Consider the following 26,138-nt stretch of genomic DNA (forward strand, 5'->3'; position numbering starts at 1 on the left):
CCCCCCCATGAGGTGGCGCATTTTGCTTCCTCCCTTCATGTTCTCCTGCCACATGGCATCGTAGGAGCCACTCTGAGGAAATGCCACATGTCAGCCCCTCCTTTCCTGCAGAAAAGCAAAATTTCAAACATTTGAACTCCCCAGAGGTGGCGCCACATGGCATGCCCCTACTGTTCCAACTTTACACCTCAGATCACCTTTTGAGGTGGCACCATTCCAGGACTCCACTTGGCTCCATTTTTATTTTTTTATTTTATTTTTAATAAAGGTAGCCCACCATGAGGTGGCGCCACCTGAGGACTCCCTACAAAAGGTGAGTTTGAATTTCAAATTCCAAGAGAGCACCCTCTGAGGTGGCGCCTTCTGGGAGCTCCCTGCAGAGAGAATCAAGCTAACTTTTGAAAAATTCCAAATTCCCCCTGCTGAGGTGTCACCCACAAAATTTCCATTTTTTTTATTTTTCTCAAAAATTAAAATAGCCTTTTGAGGTGGCAAATTCGAATTTCAAACCCCTCAGATGGCACCCCCTGAGATGGCGCCACATGGAGGGCTCAGATTGAACCTGTTTGAATTTCAAAATTTTTCAGAAAAGTTATAAAAACAAGGGTTCACGCCCAGCCTAAAGGAGATCATTTTTTTAGCTCTTGTGAACTTGGAAAATCCAACCTAGCCTTCCTAAAATCCGATTTTGAACTTTGGAAATCGTGCCCCCTTTGGCTCATTGAAGAAGGTGGAGTAGAGCTCGTGCTGTGGCGAATTCGATTCCAACAGAGGTCGATTTTTGTGAACCATCCGAAGCTTGGAGCGAAGGACGAAGGAAGCTCGTGATAGCTGCCCCTTTCAAGAGCTCCTACGCTGAGTAACGAAGCAAGGTGCACTTCTTTTCCCATTGATTGGATTCCATAATTCGAATCGGGGGTCGTTTGAAGAAAGAGCTCATCCGAGGGATGGATTGAGCTATTCTCATAAAACGACATACATAAAAATGTTTCATTATGCTTCCTTGATGATTTTAACATGCATGTAGTTAGCTAGATTTAATTTGCATTTTATTTCATTCATTTAGTACATTTCATGAATTAATTAGGATTAATTTAGCCTTTATTTCAATTCTGCTTATTTTCAGTAGGTCTCTGTTTTTGTCAGTCAGTCCACACGTCATTTCATGCATTTGTTTTTTATTAAAAATCCCAAAAAAATCACGGAATGCGCCCTTAGGTGTCCCTGAAATTTTGCCAAAAATTCGGAGGCATTTGAATTTTTTTACTGCGGTAAACTTTCAAAATGGCAAGTCGGGTTTTGTTACCCGGGATACGTTTTGAAAATCATTTTCCGACTTGTAAAATCGAGATATCCCTCATGGGAGATCCGATTTTCGATCCAAAAAATGTTTTGAACTCGGGAGAATGTCTAGTTTTTAGTATGATTTTATCAGATTTTTCTGATTTTTTCTAATATCTGACAAAAATCCGAGATGTCGGTACACGTGTCAGAGCCTAATTTGGGCCTTTGAGATCTTGGATCGACTTAGGGCTATGGTTTCTCTTTTTGTGTGTTGCTCCAAATCCGAAACTGTAAAAAGTGAAAGTGGTGTCCGTGGTGTCCTATGTTTGCATCTAAAAGCCTGTAATTTTTAGAACAGTTCTGACCCCTGCTTCGGATTTTTCTTGTCAGCCCCCTGTTTTGCTACATTTGTCTGTTCTGTTAGTTTAGGCAGAAATAGTTATATTTTTATCTGTGTTTCCGTTGATCAAATGCCGAAGTCATAAACATGAAAGTTGTTCATGTAGGTGTCGTGCATAGCTCTGATTAATTGCATAAATTTCCATGGCTGTTTGATATTTTTTTAGCATTTTACATCAGATTAGTGTGATTTTTACCTCTGTCTGAACTAAATCCCTGTTATTGAACTCACCATGGCTCAAATCCCGAGGCTGTAAAAAACCATAAATGTTTCATTTCGGGTCTTTTAGCAGTCTGCAAAATATCAGAAGTTTCCATGGTGTAAATCTTGCATTATCATATTAGGCATTGCATTTGGTTCGGATCCATAGGCAAAATCCATCATTTTAGGACTTTCTTTGAATTTTGGCATTTAAATTATATCATTTCATGATTTTTAGCATTCTAGGTTGTTTATCAAAGTAAGTAGATGCTTCATACAGAATTTGGTGCAATTTGGAATCCATTTGAGGTTCGGATCATCCATAATACCAAAACAGGGTCCCGCAGGACCCGAATCCAAGTGAAAAACAAGCGAAATTCGCTATTTTGGCTAAATTTTAAAATGTCAAATTCTGATTTTACAGTCATAATGTGCTTAGCAGCATGTCATCATGCCTCATACTGCATTTCATCATCATTTGATTCAATTTGAACTTCAAAATCTCAATTTTACCAAGTTTTCCTTCAAAAAAACCCTGATTTTAAAGGTATAACTTTATAATTAGGGGTATTTTGGTCATTTTGACCCCAATTCCGAATTTCAAACTGTTTTCTACTGAATTTCTTGCATTTACATCATTTCAAATATCAAGGAAGCATGAGAATAGGGTTTATATCCAATTAAATCTAATAATTTCATAATATTATTGGAAAATCTTGGAAAAACCCACATATTTGAGCTAACTTTATTTCAAGCTTGGCAGGGACATTCCAAAGAAGGAGCTGAAGTCTGCAAATTTCTTTTATTTCCTTTATTTAGTGATGTAATAATGTAAATTTTGGAATAAGAAATTTAATTTCCTGCTTAGACTAGGATGCATATCATATAGTTTGATTTTATGCAATATCCTGTTTCTATGATTCATGCATTTTATTTCAAAAGCACTATGGATGTTCATGAATGGCACGTGCACCAACTCTTAGGGAGTTGATAGACTCGGTGGGATCCATGTTTACGGCCCTAGTCGGAATATGGACGAGACCCAGATCCATCATCTTTCTACTAGTCACATTGAGCCTACACTCTTAGGCTATCTTAAAATGCACATCATATTTCCAAAGTTTTCAAAATCATGTGCATCAAATCAACTAAGCTCTGAATATATTCATGGCCACAGTCAGAATATGCGAAGGATTTATTTGGACTTAATGCACATTTTCCAACCAATTCCTCAGAAAATCTTTTCAAAGTGCATTCATTTACTCATGTCATTTGCATCATGAAATCATTGATTTTCTCAAGATTTTCTCAAGAAAACTTCATTCTCAAGAAATCGATTTCTCAAGAAACTCTAAGGATTTTTCAAAATCGGTTTTCCAAAGACAAGTTTTTCCACAGTTTTCCCTGGAAAATGATATTTTCTTAAGAGATTCAAAAGAGTTTTCCAATCTTTCTCCAAGATCCAAAATCGATTTTCAAGTATTTCAAAAGGTAAAATTCCCAGGATTTCGATTCCCCAAGTTTTGAATTTCCTTCTCCAATGAATTTTCCTATAAATCTTCCATCATCTTCCTAAGAAAACTCTCAAAGTTCAAGTTTTCCTAAGAAGTGTTTCCCTTTTCAAAAGGTTCATCTTTTCTCAAGAATCACTTCCATTTTCCCAGGATTTTCAACCATTCATGATTTTCCCACAACTTCATGAACTTTCCCGTGACTTCAAAAACCGTTTTTTTTCACATGAGTTTTCCTGAGAAATTGACTTTCATCTTTTTCCTAAGAGAATCTTTTCAACTACAAATATTTTCCAAGCATACATCATGTTTTTCCAAGCTGCATTTTCCAAAATCTCACAGCTAATGCCTGAATTCTCTGTGCATTTAGGATAGAACATAACTTTGATAATTTCGCTAAGTCAAGCATAATTTTGGTCCTTGGTTCGATTACCCCTGTTAAAGGCGGCAGGAACGGTCGAACCTCGTACCGACAGGTCGAGCCCCATCCCATGGATTTTCCCGCAATTTTCAAAACGGAGGCGAGTATTTCAAAACAATTTCCAAAATCCGGTCAAAGTTTGAATCGCGAAAGCGTTTCCTTCCCTTTTTCTCTTCCGCAAGGAAGGGAAGACGGGGGAAAAAATTCGCGACGAAAACACGGCCGTGGTTTTTGCTTTAAAGGTTTGGAGACATTATCTATACGGAGAGCAGTTCGTAGTGTTCATTGATCATAAAAGTTTGAAATACCTGTTTTCTCAGAAGGAACTCAATATGCAACAAAGAAGGTGGCTCGAGTTTATCAAGGACTGTGAGTTTACAATCTCATACCATCCCGGAAAGGCAAATGTTGTTGCGAATGCCCTTAGCCGTAAGGCTGGGGGAAATCTTTTTAGCCTGGTAAATCTTGGATGGAAGATGATTTCTGAGTTCACAGAATGGAGACCTTTCTCCGATGATCAAGGCGTACTTAGGATGTCTAGTCTGACTGTACGATCAGAACTACGAGACCGGATCATGATTAAGCAAAAAGAAGACTCGCAGTACGGAAAGATGGAGGCATTGGCGTTGCAAGAAGACACTGCTTTCCAGCGCAAGGAGGATGGAAGTATATGGTTTAAGGATCGACTATGGGTACCGAGTGATCCAGAGACCAGAGAAGAATTATTGAGAGAGACACATAAGAGCAAGTATACCATTCACCCGGGCAGTGCCAAGATGTTCAAAGATCTTCAATACTGGTACTGGTGGAATGGTATGAAGTGCGATGTTGCAAGATACGTCACAAAGTGCTTGACATGTCAATAAATCAAGATCGAGCATCAAAGGCCAGGAGGAACGATGCAGCTGATGGAAATTCCTCAATGGAAATGGGAACATATCACGATGGATTTTGTGATGGGGTTACCACGAACCCGAAAGAACCATGACTCTATTTGGGTAGTGGTTGACCGACTCACTAAGTCAGCACATTTTCTACCAATGAGGAAGAATCAGTCACTTGAGAGCTTGACCGAACTGTATATCCAGGAAATAGTACGACTACATGGGGTGCCTGTCTCGATCATATCCGATAGAGACCCTCGGTTTACCTCACGACTGTGGGGGCAGTTACAAAAGGCATTGGGAACTAAGTTGAAGTTCAGCACTGCTATTCATCCATAAACCGATGGACAGTCAGAAAGGACCATACAGACACTGGAGGACATGATACGTGCCTATATGTTGGATTGGAAAGGCGAATGGGATGCTCACGTGGTACTAGAAGAGTTCGCCTACAATAATAGCTACCATGCGAGTATTGGCACGGCGCCCTTTGAAGCACTGTATGGGCGGCCTTATAGGTCACCAGTATATTGGGATGAAGTTGGCGAAAGAATAGTTGAGTCACCAATGGTACTTCAACATTACACTGAACAAATACAGAAGATACGAGATCGACTTAGAGCAGCACAGAGTCGACAGAAAAGCTATGTGGATCAGCGACACAGAGAGCTTAGTTTCGAAGTGGGAGATGCAGTGTTTGTCAAGGTATCGCCGTCCAAGAGCGTTTTCAGATTCAGAAAGAAGGGAAAGTTGAGTCTTAGATATGTCAAACCTTTCCCGATATTGGAGCGGATCGGCGAAACTGCTTATCGAGTTGAGTTACCATCTCAACTTGCCAAGATTCATAATGTATTTCACGTATCAATGTTGAGAAAATACATTCAAGATCTGTCACACGTGATTCAGTTTGAGGACATCAGTGTGCAAGAAGATCTGACCGTATAAGAGAGACCGATTGAAATCGTGGATCGTAGTGAGCGGGTGATACGAAATAAGATCATCCCATTAGTCAAAGTGAGACGGAGACATCATGGCTTAGAAGAATGCACGTGGGAACCGGAAGCAGCAATGAAGGACAAATACCCATAATTGTTTGATTAATATGTATTATAAATTTCGCGGATGAAATTTCTTTTTAGAGGGTAAGGATGTAAAACCCATGAAATTCTAAATGAATAAAAGGGATCCGTTATGTGAAATAGTAAGATTTTAAGTAAGGCAGTACAATTTTTATGACTTGTGGTTTCTAGAACGAAACTGATAACAAACTCTCACAAGTGGTTTTGGATCCGGATCTTGGAGAGATCCGATGATCCGACCCGGTTCACGAGTCCAAGTAAGGAAACCTGATGCTTTCGGGATGATAGCGTGAGATCCGAAGCACATTTAAAGTAAGCGAGTGCAAGTTTAAAACCAACGGGTGAAAAATCCACTTGAAAATGGAAGAAATCCATCAACAAGGAAAAAAATGTCCCATTGTGACATAAATAGAATTTTCTGCAAAAGTAAACACCAAGTGATGGTGTGGTGTTGTGGTAGGACACACAGTGTGTGATACCCCCACCCAAGTTCAAAACCCTCTGTGCTAAAATTATTATTTTTTATAAGAAAGTGATGATTTCTACCTTGGTGAAAAGGGTAAAAATGTGGGATTAAGTTAAGCCTAAATTTTTGGCTTTTTCATCTAGCTCTACCAAGGATTTAGGAGAATCCCATGTGACATGGAAGAGGGGTACCCATAAAGCAAATAGTGAGGGAAGTTAGAGGAAATCATGCCAAAGAGAGGAGGGGGCATTGTTGGAAATAGACATCACCCACCAAAAACGTGAGATTTGAGTGAAGATTTAATGCTTTGAAAATTTAGTAATTTCCCCCTAGATAAAGGAGTTAAATGAGAGATTTTTGGTAAGGAGTTACATTAGACGTATCTCTCTCTCTCTCACGATGGTGGTCGACCTGCATTGTTGGACTGTGTGGACCTCCCTTGCTGAACGCATGAACATCCATTATCGATGTGGGGTGCCGCTCTAACGAAGAGAAGAGGTTGCAGCCTTGCCGTCGTGAGACTTCAAAGAGGTAAGGAGCATTGCTATTTATATGTAAGTGGTTGATGCCTTGTTTCACATCTATGTTGCAATATCATGGAGTTTACGCTACAAGCACCACATATATGTAGGTATGTTTATGGCCTCGAAACTCAGGTGGCATGAGCTGAAACACCTACTCGCCAATAGGTTAATATGTAGTGGTTCAGCCAATGGTTCTCACCCTTGGCCAACGTTGGGGCACTGTGGTGTTCTTTGTAAGGGCATTTTGTTCCTATGTGTATGCCTGGTGATATGTAGTACTCATATCAAAACCTACAGTTCGAATCTATGTAGGAAAATGCATATATTTTTGGTGTGGGTGTTAGCCATGACGGATTCAAGATCAAAACAAAAATAAAGTAGGCAAATGGCGTGGAACCTTAAGTATCTCGGATTATTATTCATGAAATTATTGTTTGGTTGTATTTTCTTGTTCAATACACCTTTCATACTTGGTAGATTGAATGGTTTTAATCAAGTCTGAAGTTATGTATACGTGATTGCTATTTCACATCATGATAAAATAAAGATATATCATTCCTATTGGGTAATTCGATTGGATTTGATGTTTTTGAGTGTGGAATGCACTCATATCTATAGTTGAAAGATTCCATACATTGAGGATGAAAGGGGTGGCAAAACAGTTCATTTAGAATGATCAAAATGTTTGAAAAATAAAAAGATACACCCTTTTAAAAGTTACAGAAAAACGACAAAATTAGTCGATTGGAACAATAGTTAGTCGACTAATAATATGTTCAGTCGACTGATAAAACCTTCAGTCGACTCCTGCTAAAATTTCCAGGAAACAGACACTCTGTTCAGTCGACTGATAAAACCTTCAGTCGACTGATGCTAAATTTTTCCAGAAAACGGACATTCTTTCCGGTCGACTGATAAAACTTTCGGTCCACTAATTTTATGATCAGTCGACTGATAAACCCTTCAGTCGACTGCTGTTAAATTTTCCAGAAAACAGACATTCTGTCCGGTCGACTGATAAAACTTTCGGTCGACTAATTTTATATAAAAAAAAATATAACATTTTGCTTAGAAGATTTGAAGCAAAAAGGTTGGTCGACCGGTGAGCTTATTGGTCGACTAATAAACATGAAAAATTGAGTAAAGAGTTTTTCTAAATGATTTTCATGAAGGATTCTTTTAAAAAAGTTTTTCTAAAGACTTTTTAGGTGAAATGCAATTGAAATATCTATGAAGGAAATAGTTTCGATGGAAAACTAAATATGTGATTCACATATGGACTTTAGGATTATGTCCAATACATGGAACACACATGATAAAGTTGGATAATGCCATGTTGCGGCATAACCAATGGGGGTACAGAACGTACACTCGAGCTCATAAACAAAATTGAAAAATGTCGAATGTTTAAGTACTCGACACAAAGTTGAACCAGAATTATGAGAAATTGTGGTTGGTGCCTTTGAGGCATTCGATGGGTAATGTGCATATACTAAGATCAACCTGAGTATGAGTTGGGGTTTTGAAAATCCTCTGTGGTGCAATGACTTGCACATAAGAATAAATAAAATTAAAAATATGCACACATAACCTAAATATGGGATTCTGGGTATACCTGAAAGATGGTATATGTTACTGGTTTCCCAAGGTTCTGGGTACATCTGAAAGAAGATGTATGTTACTGGATCCAAACAAACAAGAATGAAAATTTATACACATATAAATTAAATATGTTGAATTCTGGGTATACCTGAAAATGGTATATGTTATTGGTTTCCCAGGGCTCTAGGTACACCTGAAAGATGGTGTATGTTATTGGACCCATGGTCTACCTTGGAGAGGGTAGGTGGTACAAGCTTCGTGGACATTCTTGTTCTTGTGAGAGCTAGGCGTCTCACCCGGTCCCCAGTCCATGAAGTTAGGGGACCAGGACTACCAGTATGTCCTAGGTGGTAGATCCAAGTCTTCTGCAGAAGTACATGGTGCATCCTAATTTTTGTTCTAGCCACTCGGGAGTTCTCTCTCGGTCAATGACCGTGCCCTTTGGATATCCGTACGGCTAGTCATATGGGTTATTAAATAATAGACCCCCGTATGGTCTCGGTCCGCTACGAGGTCTATGCCTGTGCATACCCACAGGGTAAGAGTAAGATAAGCATTAAATAATTTAAGTTGACTAGAAACTTATCTCTGAAGAATTACATTCTGTTGAGTTGACTTTAGTAAAACTTGTGAAATCTACAACTTGTACTAATGTGGATAAATATACATCAAGTTCAGTCATCTTTTGCATTGTATCATGAATTAGAAAGCATAATCATCTTCTTAGAATGTTATAAACTTCCATGCTAGTTATATCTGCAGTACTCGCACATATTTATACACATATCACTGAGCACCACATATAAATATAATGCTTCTTATGCAGACAGGGGAGTCTGACCCTTCTGCTTTAAATGTTTTTCAGGTAGCAACTAATTGGAGCATCGAGGTGTCATTTTGGATAAAGCCAAGAGATCTCATTTATTCAGTATTTTATGTTTGAACTCTGATTAGTAGATCTACATTTTTGTTATGGGATATAATTAATGACATTAATGTTTCAATTAATGAATGGTATGTTTAGTACTTCTCTGTTTTACCCTTTAATGCACCAGACTTGTATTTTTCGCACTTCAACTATTTCAAAAAAAAATATATATTTACTCCAAAATTTTTACTATAAAAAGTTGGGGCGTTACAACTTTGGTATCAGAGCAGGACTGAATAATTTGAGATCTTGGCTCTTTCAGCGACTGCGATGACTCTGTAAGTATGTAGAAATATTATTTTTATAATGTAGAAATAAAAACCATATGAGTATGTATGAGTATTTCACGAAATTATGGCTAAGGTTATAATGAATTTTAAATTGCTCAAATAGATGGCTTGGGCAAACCGCTGCAACGATATTATGGAAACGCTACATAACCTGGCTGAAGTAGTAGGCCAGCAAGCTACGACAATGCAGCAGATGAGCGACAATCTACAACATGTGGCCCATGAGAAGAGTACAAACGGTGGGACTATGTCCTACAAGAAATTCATGGACATGGATCCTCCTACCTTCTCCGGAAAGACGGATCCAGAAGCTGTTGAGAGTTGGATCCGATAGATTGAACGCATCTTTCGTGTACTGGAGGTGCTCGAGGAGCGTCGAGTGGACTTTGGGACATATCGTCTCAAGGATCATGCTGAAAAATGGTGGGAAACCACCAGGGAAGTCAAGTTCCAGGATGGTCCTGTATCTTGGATGGAGCTCGTAGAGGTTTTTAACGCTGCCTACTTTCCAAAGCACGAGAGGGCGAAGAAGATGCAAGAGTTCTTGGACCTACAGCAGGGTGAGATGTCTCTCGCCGAGTACATCACTAAGTTCCACAGTTTGGAATGCTACTTCCCAAATGTGTATACATCGGATGAAGATCGAGCAATGAAGTTTGCTCGAGGCTTGAAGACGGGCTTGAGAAACCGTCTGTATACTCGAGGGCGAAAGAGCCTTGACGAAGCCATTCAAGTAAAAATCATTATATTCATTGTGATACAAGTCTTATTTTAAGTTAGTAAAATTAACACTTAGACTATCAAGAAACGTTGACTAGTTATCAACTATCCTTGTTATTCAGGTTGCGACTCTCCTCGACGATGACTGGAAGGAGGGGCAAAAGTCGCAAAAGAACAGAACGGGGGTTCAGAAACTCGAGTTCAAGAAGAGGTTTGGTTCAGAAATGCCGACACATGGGTGGCGCCCCACTTGAAAATAAGAAATTTTCCAAACAAAATAAAACTTTATTTTCAAAAGGATTGTAAAGCTGGCTGAGGTGGCATTTCCCTAAAAGCCTCCCATTTATTTCGTTTCACTATTCGTTTTTTTTTTTAGAAGTAGCCTTAGATGGCGCCATGACCCAACTTTCCTAAAACATTTCGTTTTACCTAAACTTAAGGTAAATGAACCAAAATTTCTGAAAAAGATAAGATTCGTCCCTTTTGAAAATGGTGGATTTTCAAAACCCATTAAATTTCAGTTTCAAAATTTTCAAAAAAGATGTAACAGAACCTCGAAAGGAAAACTGCGATTTTTTTTAAAGAGGCTGAAAATCTTTAAAAAGGGGACGTTTTGATGGAAAAGGGGGGGTTGGCCGATTGATTTCTGGATTTTTCTGTTCTTATTGTAGGAGCTTCTCTGCCGTGGAACCTGGCCCTTTTGGGGCTTTTGTCTCTGCCGTCCAGATTGAAGAGCTTCACGAGTAGAAGAAGATCAACCCCTCCATTGACTGCTGATCGTGAAGGTGGACTCACCTCTTCCTTCAGCGTCTCCACCGAAGCTCTTCTCTACCGTGAGGAGATCCAGCAGGCTCCTTCTCATTTCCTTCAGGCCAGCAGCAGAGAATCGGCCCTCACTTGCTGTTTACAGGGTCATTTGATGCAGGAGATCCAGCAAGCTTTTTCCCCATTTCCTTCAGCCCAATAGAAGGAGATCGGCCCCTTTATCGTTGGTTACAGCTTCATCGGGTGCAGGGGATCTATAAGTCCAATAGAAGGAGATCGATCATTACTTGCTGGTTATTGTTTCGTTTGGTGCAGGGGATCCACAAGGTAACATAAGGTTGCGTTATGTTTTTTTTTAGTTTTATTAATCAAGCATTGTTGTAATCTGTTAGCTGGAATCAACGTAAAATGAAGGTACCTCTATGGTTTCATTTCAGCATAATGGAGGAGTTTGAAATGGACAGATGGTAGGATTTCACAATCAGGCTAAACAAATGAGATGGTTCGTCCTTGTCATGGATCAAACCTCTCCTGTCCGTAGCCTATATAGTTGCAACTACCATCGTTATTCATTTTTTTTTTATATGTATTTTTGCTTACAACCTCTCTATTGATTTCATCTTATAAGTTTGATAACCTCATTATCACACGCTGTGTGTGTATGCCCACATTCACCGGTCCAGAGTATTCAGCATGAGAAGTATTTGCCTCTGCATGTTTCTTGTAACTTGGTTCTTAATGTTGATTACTCTATACATGATTGTCTATGGTCTTTGTTTTGAATATCTAATAAGTTTCAAGATGCAGATGTCTGATCTGCATTCATTCTAGGTGTAGGTGAATAGTTTTATTAACATTGTTTTCAGCATCCATAGCTAATAGCCTTGATTTATCATGTAAATTTGAGTTGTTGTAACTCAAATAATGTGAAACAGCATATGGTTTTAACTGTTCCAGAAACTGCTATTGCAGATTTTCTGTAATTTAGCCTGTTGTTACTTTTACATTTGCTTTAGACTCACCTGCATTGGCATTTTATGCCTTTCCTCTGCACACATTTCCTGTCGTATGGCTTGCTTTCTACATCTGCTATGTTATATAAGTCATGTAAAGATGACATCCTATTGTTTTGTTTATTGTATAGATAGGCCATAGGAGATAAAGGCAATTAGTTTGCAATAAAGAATAGGTGGTCAATAGTCCATTCGAGTGGTGTTCATCAGTCCCTTAAGCACTCCACAGTAGCTTATGTTTTCATCATTATATACCTCCAGCACTCTCCATATTTGCATTGTCATCTCTAGTTATAGCCTTTCTATCCCCTGTACATTTTGACTGTAATATACCCATAGTTATATCTATACACTTGGTGTTTATCACTATGTTCTAACTACAGTTAAGTAGTTATTTCTTTGATACATCTTCTGATTATTGCATCAGCCATATATTGTTTTTTACAAAACTCCTTATTAAAAGTTTGCTTACAGATTTAGTATATTCCAGTTGTTTGTACTTGGATCTAGCTTAAGGTAAGGATGGCTTTATAAGCTTATGTTGCATGAATTTTAGAAAGTAGGATTTGTTACTAAGTATCATGACAGGCCCTCCAATATAGGTGTATCATCAGATTAATTCTTGTACATAATCACATTTCATTTTTTTTTTACACTCTCTGTTTGTTGACCCATTATGATTTCATATTTTAGTCACCTACGTTAATCCTGCAACCTATAAATCCTTACTCCCACCATCTGTATGTTACTTGAATGCTGCCCATCCTATTATACCAGACTTTTGTATCTAGTCATCCCAAGCAAGCAGCTTATCTCAATCTATATGAGTGACTGAAATCAAGCTGGTTACAGGGGAATAAAGAGTCCCTTTTTATTTATGTTTTTCACTACAGCCAAGCATAAATTTCCCATTCAACAGCACAATGGCATATACTATGTCAAAAGGACATTCTGTCCTTGCTTTAATCGTGAGATTTTCCACTGTAAAATGCGTGTATACAGCCATTTGCAGAAAAGAGGCGTGATACACAGTGCAATGAAATCTCACCATTTCTTTTGCCAAATCCACATTGTCATCTTGCATTAAGGTTTCCCTTGTATATCCCTATGTATTTTTGGTTATGTATATATACCTGTTTATTATCCTTTACATGTACAAGTGTGATTATTATACACGTTTTCAATCATGAGGATATATATATATATATATATATATATGTGTGTGTAATATCTATATAGATATACATGTATATACATATATATATACATATACCCCCATGTACATTTTGTTTTGTATAAGTTTTTAGGTACATAGGGGTGTATATTCTTCATTTAGCTTAAATATAGCTCTTAGATGTTCTTATATATAGTCTGTTCATATTCTTGATACTACCATTCAAGCATAATCACTGGCATGTTGTCATTATTGGATGACCTTCTTTTCTCTATATAGTGTATTTCTGGTATCAATTCTCATTTGCAGGAAATATCTAGAAGATGCTGATTCCTTGGGTCCATACATTTTTTTACGCTTTATGCAAGCAATGTAACAATCAAATGTAAACTTTAGAATAATATTTATTTTTCTGCTTAGATTAAGATGCATTTCATATAGTTTGAATTCCTGCAATATCCTGACTACGTGGTTCATGCATTTTATTTCAAAATCACTGTGGATGAACACGAATGACACGTGCACCAACTCTTAGAGAGTTGATGAACTCGGTGGAGTCCATATTTACGGCCCTAGTCGGAATATGGACGGGACCCAGATTCACCATCTTTCTACTAGTCACACAGAGCCTACACCCTTAGGCTATCTTCAAAATGCACATCATATTTCCAATTTTGCAAAATATTGTGAATTAAATCAATTAAACTCTGAACATGTTCATGGCCACAGTCAGAATATGTGAAGAATTTACTTTGGCTTAATACACATTTTTCCAACAAATTTCTTAGAAAATCTTTCCGAATATCTTTTCCAAAGTGCATTCATACACTCAAATCATCTGCATCATGGCATCATTTGCTTTTCTCATGATTTCTTAAGAAAATTTTCACTCCATGGAAATTGATTCCTCAAGAAACTCTGAAAGTTTTCAAAGTTGGATTTTCCCATGATTTTCCCTGGAAAATGTTCTTTTCTTAAGATTCACAAATCAAAATCGATTTCACAATATTTCAAGACTAAAATTCTTAGGATTTCAATTTTCTGAGTTTTGATTTTCCTTCTCCAAAGAGTTTTCTTCTAAATTTCAATCATTTTTTAAAGAAACTTTCTAAAGTTGGAGTTTTCCCTGACAAATAGTTCCTCTTCAATAGATTTTCTCAAGAATCCTCTCTATTTTCCCAAGATTCTTATTCCTTCATGATTTTCCCAAATCTTTATAAACTTTCTTATGATTTTCAAATCCTTTTATCTGAGTTTCCTAAGAGATTGATTTCTATCTTTTGACTGAGAAAGACCTTTTCAACTCCCAAAGGTTTTCTAAGCATACATCATGTTTTTCCAACTTGCATATTACAAAATTTCATAACACATGCCTGAATTCTGTGTGCATTTAGGATAGAACACGATTTTGATGATTTAACTAAGTCAAGCACAATTTTGGTCCTTGGTTCGATTACCCCTGTTAAAGGCGGCAGAAACGGTCGAACCTCGTACCGACAGGTCGAGCCGCATCCCATGGGTTTTTCCACTATTTTAAAAAATAGAGGCGAGTATTTCAAAACAATTTTCAAAACTCTGGTCAAGTTTGACTCGTGAAAGCATTTTCCTCTCTCTCCCGCAGGGAAGGGAAGACGAAAAATTTTGCAACGATAACAGATAGCCGACACACACACACATGTATATGGATGCATATATCTGTGTGATGTATGTATATATATATATATATATATATATATATATATATATATATATATATATATATATATATATATATATAGGGTTGCACGACGCAGGTCGATTACATATGGGAAACTAGTCGAACACATGGCACCCTCGTGCTTTGTCCAAGTGTCCCCGCGATAACCTTTACACTCTGATGTGCGTTCTGCCACAGGTGATTTACCTTGTGACCGTCGAGTCAGATGCCCACAATTGACTATGAGCTATAGTGAATCCCATACTTTTCCTTGATTCCAGTTCCAACTGTTTAATATGTAAGCGGGTGAGCACTGTTGCAAATCCCACGTATATAAGCCTACGTTGGTTACAAGTCGCGAACATTGTACCATATCTTTGTATCGGGTCCGCAGATGCGGCACCCCAAACCGTGGAAATACTAATGTTATTCCAATAAGTTGGGAATATCCTAGATTCCACTCTGGATACGTAAGTGTGTCAAACGACATAACCCAGAGAGGTAAAAGCATACACATGCCTTTTGTGATGTAATGCATCGTCTCACCCACAAAGGAGCGGTGACCCTCCGTCTAACGACGAAATGAGTCACACATGTATGAGAATCACTTAGATTTTCATCTTAACACTTGAATGAACCAAGATCATGGATCTTATCGATGTGAGTGGCCTCTGCGTAAGAATTGCGAAAATCTTAACAGTGTAGTTCCAACTACTTGAAAGATGCCCGAGAATTTCAGAGATTCAAACCTCTGATAATCCTTTGCCACAGCCCAAACCATAACCTGAATCCCAATGCTGTAAATAATAGAAAACTTCCTCTATTTGTCAGGGACCTTTTCCCAAAACTTAAGTCATTTTCCCATCTGTCTGCTATTTTTCCCAATTTGTTTCCCGAAACCTATCTGTTTGCCCTAAATCCTAGAGTCGTCGGATTCTGATCCAATTTGCCGGATCTGTCCAGCTTTGACCATAGGTCAAAACCAAAATCTGTAAATGGAAAAAATCTTTGCCTAACTTTCCTCTGTCACCCCATAAAATTTGGAAATTTTTTATGGAAGTTTGATATCCGAAATCCCATTTAGAATCAGTATTTTAGGCAAAATCTTGATTTTTTAGGATTTTTAGCTATTTTCCATATTAAAAAAATAACAAAAAAATAGATTTTTAAGCTTCATTTTGTTTTTAGGGTTAGTCTAGGTGTTTATGCCAAATTTGGCTCAATTCCAAGTTCATTTGCTTTATATGTTAGTTTATTTTTAAATTCAGAGGCGAAAATCAAGTTAAATTTGATATTTTGTGATATTTTTGCCATTTTAAGGTTTTTATCATGTAAATAAGCATATATAATCATATTATAGTTAATTTCAATCTCATTTGCATTTTAACTTCTTATTTTTGCAAAATTTATTTCAGAAAACCCTAGTTTCAAGGCCATAGTCTTGTTATCAGGGGTATTTTTGTTATTTTGACCTCAATTTTGAAATTTCAAACTTCAGTTCTCCAAATTTTCATGCATATTATCATATTTCATCATATTATGTTTGATTTATTTCATTTGATTTTCAAATTTCCAAATTTTACAAAATTTCTTTCTGAAAACCCTGATTTCAAGGTCATCAGGGGCATTTTGGTTATTTTGACCTCAATTTCGAATTTTCAAGTTTATTTTCAAAATTTATTCATTATTTATCATGTTTATATCAAAGGGGATATGATTTTGGGTTTATATCTGAATAACATCCGATAATTTCCCATATTTTCGGATAAATTAAAAAAAAAACCTACATTTCTGTGCTAATATTGTTTTCTAGTTTTGCAGGAACATTCAAGAAGAAGATTTTGTCATTTTATTTCTTTTCTTTATTCAATTCAATGTAAAAAACAATGTAATATTTGGAATAAGAGTTACTTTTCCTCTTAGAATAGGACTGCATTGCATATAGTTTAAATTTCTACAATTTCCAATATCTGATGTATGATGCATATGCACATTTTCTAAAATCACTATGGTTGACACAAATGGCACGTGCACAAGCTCTTATGGAGTTTATAAACTTGCTGAAATTTATATTTTTGGCTATAGTCAGAATACAAATGAAACCTAGATTTATGATCTTCATATTAGCCACATTCAGCATACACTCTTATGCTAACTTCAAAAATGCACTGCATTTCTCAAAGTTTCAAAAGGATTTCCCAATTCCTCAATGAAATTCTCTTTAAAATTCACTCATTCATTCAATTTGCATTATTTTCAAATTTATTTTCCAATTCTATTTAAGAAAATTCAGTTTTCCCAAAAAAATTCTAGGTCTTTCTCGGGATTTGATTTTCTTAGAACTCTGAATTTTCAAATAAGATTTCAAAGTATTTCCCAAGTCCAAATCAAGATTTCCCAAGGATTTACACATTCTCAATTTCATTTTCGAATCCCAAAATCAATTTTCTCAAAAACTTTGAATTATTTCTGAAATTGATTTTCCTAGAATTCTCAAATCCTATTCAAAAATTGATTTTCTTAGAAAAAGCTATTCCAATCTCAAAAAAATCATTTTTTTCTCAGAGTTCCCATTTTCCTGAGAATCCATTTTCCATTTCAAAACTCATTTTTCGAAGAATTTATTGATTTATTCAGAATTCTCAAATCCATTTCCTCAAAAAAGCAATCCAAATCTCCAAATCGATTTTCTCAAAGTCTAAGTTTTCATGAGAATTCACTTTCCAATGCAAATTTCTGATTTCCAATGAAGTTCAATGATTTTCGCAGGAATTCCATTTTCAAGCACTTTTCCCAATTATTTTTCAAGTACATCTCAATTTTCTAAAGCAAGTATCATATTTCCCAAACTTGTATCTTTTCAAAATTCTATAGCACATGCCTGACTCTTTGTGTATTCTAGGAAAATAGAGCATAATTTAGATAATTTAACTTAGTCGAAGCGCATATTTGATCCTTGGTTTATTTACCCCTGGTAAAGGCGCCAGGAATGGTTGAACCTCGTAGTGACAGGCGGGTCCCATTCCACGGAATTTTCCTGCAAAATTTTCAAAATGGAGGCGAGTAATTTTCAAAACCAATTTCTAAAACTTTGGTCGAGTTTGACTCGCAGAATTGTTTCTCTCACTCTCACAGAGGGAGGGAGGAAATTTTTTAGGATGATAACAGTTCACTTCACTCGTCACTGCCGTGCAGCCTCGCTTAAACCGGGTGCTAATGGCACCCGGGTTCATCCCCTTGGGCGCACCACTGGGTGCGGGTGTAGCCCAGGTCTGGGCTCCTCTAGGGGACCGACCAGGGGCATGGGCCCAACACACGCCCCAGTGTGCTGCCCTGCCCCACTTGCTTCAGCAGGGTCTGACCCTATATGGCCCAAACCCCGCTGTCTTGTTGACCCCCCTACCCCACCTTGTCAGGCCTTTGTGCTAGCCGCACCCCATGTGGGTGTGGGCTCAACCCAACACCCTGGTGTAAACACCCCAAATTTTCACTCACCTCCCTGACATCGCCACCAATCATCACATTTCAGTTCTCTGGAAGCAATGAAGGGCAAAATGGTCATTTTCTCAGATTGAACTTTGCAGAAAATCCTAAATTCCCTTCTTGAGCCTCAAAATTTCTATATTTAGGTTCAGAAACATCTTTAAACTGCAAATTTTCAAAATTCTATTCTTGACAAGAAGTTAGAATTTCCAATTCTACATTTAGAATGACATTTCATAGAACATGTCTTTGCATAGCATTGCATGTACACTTTGTATCATTTCACTGCACAACATGTCATTTTGAGATCCAGAACTTCTGATTTTCAAAATTGTCAATCCAGATTTGAGTTTTAAACTTTTCAAAATTGATTTCAAAACCCTGGGTCTTCAAAACTGCCGATTCTTTCCATTTTACCCCCAGGACTTTGAATTACAAAAGTTTTTCTCAGGAAAACAATCTGGATATTTGGATATTGATTTTAAAGATTTTATCTCAAAACTTTTTGCAAAAAGACTTTTACAAAAAAAATTTACATTTACTTTATACATATTTTTGCCCTGAAAACCCATTTTCTTCTGAATTCTTAAAAAAAGACAAAGTTTTATCTCGTATTATAAAAATTCCAAAAAGGAGTTATTTCTTTTGCTTTTTATTTTCAAATAAATGGTGTGGGACCCGCCTTTGAACTAGCATCACACTCAGATTCTCAGGTAAGTTTCTTATTTTCAAGCGGGACCCACCCGGAGATGGCACCAATTTGCAAATTCCTCTTTTTAACTTCTTAATGTTATTTATTTATTTTTTTTAAATAGTTAGTGGGCCCACACACATGTGTCACCCCACTTGAAAATAAGAAATTTGCCAAAACAAAAATAAACTTTATTTTCAAAAGGATTTTAAAGTGGGTTGAGGTGGCATTTCCCTAAAAGCCACCCATTTATTTCATCTCAAAATTCGTTTTTTTAGAAACAGCCTTAAATGGCACAACTGAACTTTCCTAAGAAAAAAAAATGTTTACTTTACCTAAAACATTAGGTAAAATAAACCAATTTTTTTTCAAAACGCCAAAAGTCGTCCCCTCTCAAAGGGCGACATTTCAAAATTTTCAAAAGTTTGAAAAGTTTCAATTCGTTTTGAGATTTCAAACGATTTCAAAATCTGGGGTAACGCCCCAAAATCTGCGGTTTTCTTGGAAAATCTAATGAAAATCTTTAAAGGGAGACCCTATTGAGGTAAAAAGAGGAGGTCGATTAAATTTTCACCCCTTTTGTTATCGCAGGGACCCTTATCTGCAAGGTGGGCTCTTCATTTTGGAGGATTTTCATCCAGACTACAAAGCTCCACGAAGAGGAGAAGATCGGCCCTCACTGAAGCTCTTGGCTGTCGTGATCAAGAGGAGACCCACGACTCCAACCCTCTCATCCCTCAAAACCCCGGTTCCTCTCGGCTGGCAGGAGGCCGATTGATGTTTTTTTCCACATCATCTTTGGTTTTCGTAGAAAATCAAGCATGTTCCTCATCTTCCTTCAGCCCAGCAGATGCAGAATCGCCCTTTTTTTGCAGCCTACAAGTCGTTTGGTGCAGGGAATCCACAAGGAAGCACTCTTCTCTGCCGTGGAGCTCTTTCCACTTTGGGGGTTTCATCTCTTCCTTTTAGCGTGAAGAGGATCCAGCAGAGGATCATTTGATGTAGGAGATCCAGCCGACATTTTCCCCATTTCCTTCAGCACAACAACAGAAAATCGCTCCTTCCTTGCTGGTGACAGGGGACCTACAAGTCCAAAAGAAGAAGATCACCCCTTTTGCTGGTTACTGATTCATTTGGTGAAGGGGATCCACAAGATGCCTTCAATCTAATAGCTATGACTCTTAAAATAGCAAGCAAAATTGAATCAAACTAAAGATTTACAGCATATATTATTATTCCAATGTAGTTTGAGAATAAGCCAAAAGACATTTCTGTGCAGCGGATTGTCTTTTGAAAGCATGAAACTATGCAAGTTTCTGCAAGACTTTAGAAGATATGCAAGTGCATTTGTAGTGTGATTCAATTTGGCTTTTCTTTTGCTTTGGTAATCTTGAGGTGTTAAACTAAAAAGTTTCTTCTTATGCAAGTGCATCTGTAGCAAGCATTCAGGAGATGGTGTACCAAAATGTTGCTGCTGATAAAGGATCTATGTGCACTCTAAAGGCATGAGAATGGATGATGAGTATGTAATCGTGGGATCTGCAAATATCAACTAACGCTCATTGGACGACAGTAGACACTGATATTGGAATGCGTGCATTCCAGCAGCGCCGTACGGTCAAGCTAATCCATGTGGACAGGTAAAGTTGAACTATGTCCTATAAAAATAAGTTGATGAACTGCCATTTTATGACAAACTGAACTTGTCAGATTATACCAATGAATCTTCAATCCTACCACTAGATCAGATTATTTCTTTAAGACAAGTGTCATAGAATCTAAAACACATTTAGCAAGCAACAACCTCATTTCTTTACATATCATTAACACCCACATCACTAGCTATTACATGCACACATCACACACCTTCACTGCACTCCACTACACTTTCATCTTTACTACACCCACACTTATGTTGTACACCTCCACACCATCAGCTGTGTTCTCATGAACATCAAATGTTGCTGCCAAATTTATAAGCGTAAGAGGATAGGCTTTCTACTGATGTGGTGACCCTCTTGATAAAACCGTAGGATGTGAGGAGCCACTCTCTTTTCTGCAGGTACCAAGTCTTGATAATGGGCCATATTCATGGATGGATATGTCAATATCCATTCATGATTTCTAGACCATCTTCGGTATGTTAATTTATTGATATATAGGGAGTCTTCATACCAAACTTTACTGAAAAATATGTTATAAATTAGGAATTATGACTTTGCAAAGTCATGTACAGAAATAGTGTATATTCTGTATTTTCTGATCTATGCATTTGCCCATTACATGTAGAATTTCAATTACTATGTATATTTCCTCATTATATGTATACATATTTATATATATATACATCTATGTATATATACATATATATATATATATATATATTTATGTACATATATATATATGTATATATATATATGTATATATACTTATATATATATATAGGTATATCTCCATGTACATTTGTTTTCATATACAAGCATTTAGGTAGATATTTTTTTTTCTTTGTAAATACACCTCCATTGTCATATGTCACTTATCACAAATTTGAGCATTTAGATATATACATATATATCTTCGTTGTACATGTTCTATATATACATACCCATTTCCTTGGGTATCTTGTATATTCATTCCTTGTACTAATTCTCATTTTGCAGGAAAATCTTGAAGATATGGTTTCTTTTGGAGTCATCGAATATTTAGTTATATTTTTATTTTTTTATCAGCAATGTAACAATCAAATGTACATTTTGGAATAATATTTATTTTTCTGCTTAGAGTAAGATGCATCTCATATAGTTTGAGTTTCCGCAATATCCTGCTTCTATAAATCATGCATTCTATTTCAAAATCACTGTGGATGAACACGAATGGCACATGCACAACCTTTTAGGGAGTTGATGAACTCGGTGGAGTTTATATTTATGGCCCTAGTCGAAATGTGGACGAGACCCAGATTCATCATCTTTCTACAAGTCACATTGAGCCTACACTCTTAGGCTATCTTAAAAATGCACATCATATTTCAAATTTTGCAAAACATCGTGAATTAAATCAATTAAACACTGAACATGTTCATGGCCACAGTCAGAATATGTGAAGAATTTACTTTGGCTTAATACACATTTTTCCAACAAATTTCTCAGAAAATCTTTTCGGATATCTTTTTCAAAGTGCATTCATACATTCAAGTCATCTACATCAAGGCATCATCTGTTTTTCTCATGATTTTCTCAAGAAATTTTCAATCCATGTAAATCGATTCCTCAAGAAACTGTGAAGATTTTCGAAGTTGGATTTCTCAAGTCAAGTTTTCTCGTGATTTTCCCTGAAAATGTTATTTTCTTAAGATTCTTTTCAAAGGGAATTTCTCATCTTTCTCAAGAATCAAAGTCGATTTTCAGATACTTCAAAGACAATATTCTAAGGATTTCAATTTCCTAAGTTTTGAATTTCCTTCTCCAAAGAGTTTTCCAATGAATTTCACTCGTTTTCCAAAGAAAATTTTCAAAGTCAGAGTTTTCCTGACAAATACTTTCCTTTTCAAATGTTCCTCTTTTCTCAAGAATTCTCTTCATTTTCTCAGTATTTTCTCACATCCTCATAAACTTTCTGGTGATTTCCAAATCCTTTCATCTGAGTTTCCTGAGAGATTGATTTCCATCTTTTTTCATAAGAAATGATTTTCAACTCCCAATGTTTTCTAAGCATACATCATATTTTTCCAACTTACATTTTGTGAAATCTCATGGCACATGCCTGAATTCTCTGTGCATTTAGGATAGAACACGATTTTGATGATTTAACTAAGTCAAACACAGTTTGTTACTTGGTTCGATTACCCCTGTTAAAGGCGGCAGGAACGGTCGAACCTTGTACCTACAAGTCGAGCCCCATCCCATGGATTTTCCCGCTATTTTCAAAACGGAGGCGAGTATTTCAAAAAAATAATTTTCCAAAACTCTGGTCAAGTTTGACTCGCGGAAAGCTTTTTCCTCTCTCTCCCACAAGGGAAGGGAAGACGATTTTTTTTTTTTTGCGACGATAACAGGTTTGGCGACCGTGATGGGACCTGTCCTTGTCTGATCAAAATTATGCTTGACTTACTTCAATTATCGAAACTGTGTTTTAAAAAATGTCAGCTCTTTTTGCTTTTTATCATGTGGACCAAGGAGCCTAGATTCTCACCAAGCTGACATTGATTGCATATAGCTTAGGCATGGTTTGGTAGGACTATATTGAGGAGATACTTTCATGCTCACATAGACTTAGGTCTAAATACAACTCTCCTCAATTTAGGATCTGAATGCAAACAATGTATGCTTCTTCAAAGATTTTCAAAAATCTATCTCTCTAGGACTTAGAGCCCTCTATTTCTTGCATGTGATCATTTTTTTCAAATCTCCCTTACCTATATTTACCTAGTCTTCACGTTGCTGGGCTTTCTTCCAGAACCCTAGTTCGGGACAGAGCCTCACAACTGGGCCACTTATTTGGGTTGACACCCCCATATCACGTACCACGGGCCACAGTCCGAAGTATATCGGTAGGCGCTCAAGGATGTTGGAAAACCTTACCTTAGAAGCGAAGTTGAAATTATATGCCATGTTCCTCGGATTTCGGTTCAGGTATATCGGCATAACTGGATTGGACAAAGATGATCTGAACCTGGAGTTAGGATTAGTGTCCTACCGCTGTTTTTCAAAATGATGCATCTAGGGTCAGCTTTTTAGGGAGTGTTGCATGTGCATAAATGTTTGTACATGATGTGATTGTTTGTATTTTACCTTTATTCCTCTCATGTTTTCCCAAAAATATTTTTCAAATATCCATATTCTCATCTTTCCTTTTATTTTCTCAAACCCTGAATGATTGTCTCAAATATCCGATTTCTTTGAAAACTCCAGGTAATTTTCCATTTTCCCGTTCTACTGGATCTTGAATTTCCCGCCTTATTCCGATCCTGCCTGCAAATTTTTGAAATTTCCAGTTTTGCTTATATCTTCAAAAACTTTTACATATCTTCCAGTATATCTTCCAAATTTTTTGTTTGTCATCTCCTTCCAAGGTTGCCAACCTGATCCCATCATTTGTTTTCTCTCAAGTGTGTTGCTTTCAAGATTCTTTTTTCCATCATGCTAAACATCCCATTTTGTTCTGCAGAAGGCATTGGCATGGTTGTGTGATTCAGGCGAGATCAAAGACTACGCTACTTTGGTATATTAGTTACAGACAATGAATAAGAAATGAATCTCATAAAGTCTGTCAAAAAGGGAGCTCAGACCAGTAAGGATGAGATCGATCCCGCTATATATCAGTTGTTCAAAAAAATGATGATCGAGATATTATTCGAGCAAGCTGAAGCCAATTTCAGAAAAGTTCCTGTTAAAGAAGAGGCATCTATCACCATCCCTATGAGCATCATTGGTGACCACAACAACGCAATCAGTTCTAAACCCAACAACAACAAAAACAGAGGCAATCAAAGCAGCAACTTAGAAGAGCCTAAGGATCAGAAGGGAAAGTATTCCAAAATCCAGGATAGACCTTTTTAATCCAGCCCTCAGCAAAAGGAAAAAAAAAAAGAAAAACCAAAGCGCGAAAACTGGAGCAAGGATCGAGATTTCACTCCTATAGACGAGCCACTCGACAAAGTCCTTGAATACATGCTGATCAAGGGATTAGTCAGGTTCCCAAAAGCCACAGATCCTCCCACCATCATGGGAAGATTCTTAAACCAGTTTTGCAACTTCCATCGAACAGTAGGGCATGACACTGATCATTGTTTTGTCTTCAAAAACCTTGTGCAAGACTGCATTGATAAGAACATCTTTGTTGAAGACAGAGAAGAAGAACGTCCCGTGGCCCTAACCAAACAAGTTGAATCCAGTTCCCAGAAAGAAGTCAAAGAAGTCAGCACTCAACAAAAATCCAACAATCCGAAGAAGATAAAGCATGATGGTTGGAGTTATGATCGCGAGTTTACTCCTTTAGGTCAGCCAATCGAAGAAATTCTTGGATATCTGCTCACGAAGAATATGATCAAACTTCCAAGGATTGTGGATCCTCCTGTCACCATAGGGAAATGGAAAGGTTGTTTCTCCAAGTTCCATCGAGCAATGGGGCATGATATTGAACGTTGCTTCGTTCTAAAAAATATTGTACAAGACCACATCGATAAAGAGCTTTTGGTGTCGGAAGAAAGAGAGGGACGAGTTGCAGTCCTGACCAAGCCTTTCCCAGATCACTCGAAAGAATAACAATGCCAATGCCTTCTCATTTTTGTCATATTTATTTTTGTCAGGACGATATAGTCCTAGTTGTTTTCCTTTTTTAAGTTGTCATCCCTTTTAAGGCATCAATAAATCATCAACTTTTTTTCATTTAACTATGATGTTCTTCTTTTATCGTTATGTTTCTTCTTAAGAGTCTTTTTTTATTATTATTCTCTCTTCCCCATTACATTGGGGCATTTTTTTTGAAAATTTGTTTTCAAACATTCTATATGTAGGCAAGGTCAAATAAAGTCTCTCACCTTTCATTTGCATTTCATGTGCATGCGCATTCCATTTGCATTAATTATGCACTCAATTCTTCAGATAGAATCCTCTTTCCAAAATCCCTAAGTCCAGTTTACAATCTCTGTTGATTTTTCCTCAAAATTCTTCAGATATAATCCTCTTTCCAAAATCCAGTATCTGCACTGACAATTTGCAAAATTTTGATCCTCTAATCGAGTTTTTCTTTGAAGATCTGAATTCTGATTCAGACTTCTTTTCTTTCAAACCCAACTCTTAGGTTGGTCCATTTTCTTTTAGAAATTCGAGTTCCAACTCGAATTTCTTAATTTTCAGAATCCAACTTTCAAGATTGGTTTATATTTTTCCTTGAAGATCTGAGTTCCGACTCAGGTTTTCCTTTAAATCAGTTTCCGTTGAAGATCTGAGTTCCGACTCAGGTTTTCCTTTAAATCATTTTTCCTTTGAAAATCCGAGTTCTGACA

Source organism: Nuphar pumila, chromosome 4 (genome assembly GCF_984573655.1).
Source record: "Nuphar pumila chromosome 4, dmNupPumi1.hap1.1, whole genome shotgun sequence".
NCBI lineage: Eukaryota > Viridiplantae > Streptophyta > Magnoliopsida > Nymphaeales > Nymphaeaceae > Nuphar > Nuphar pumila.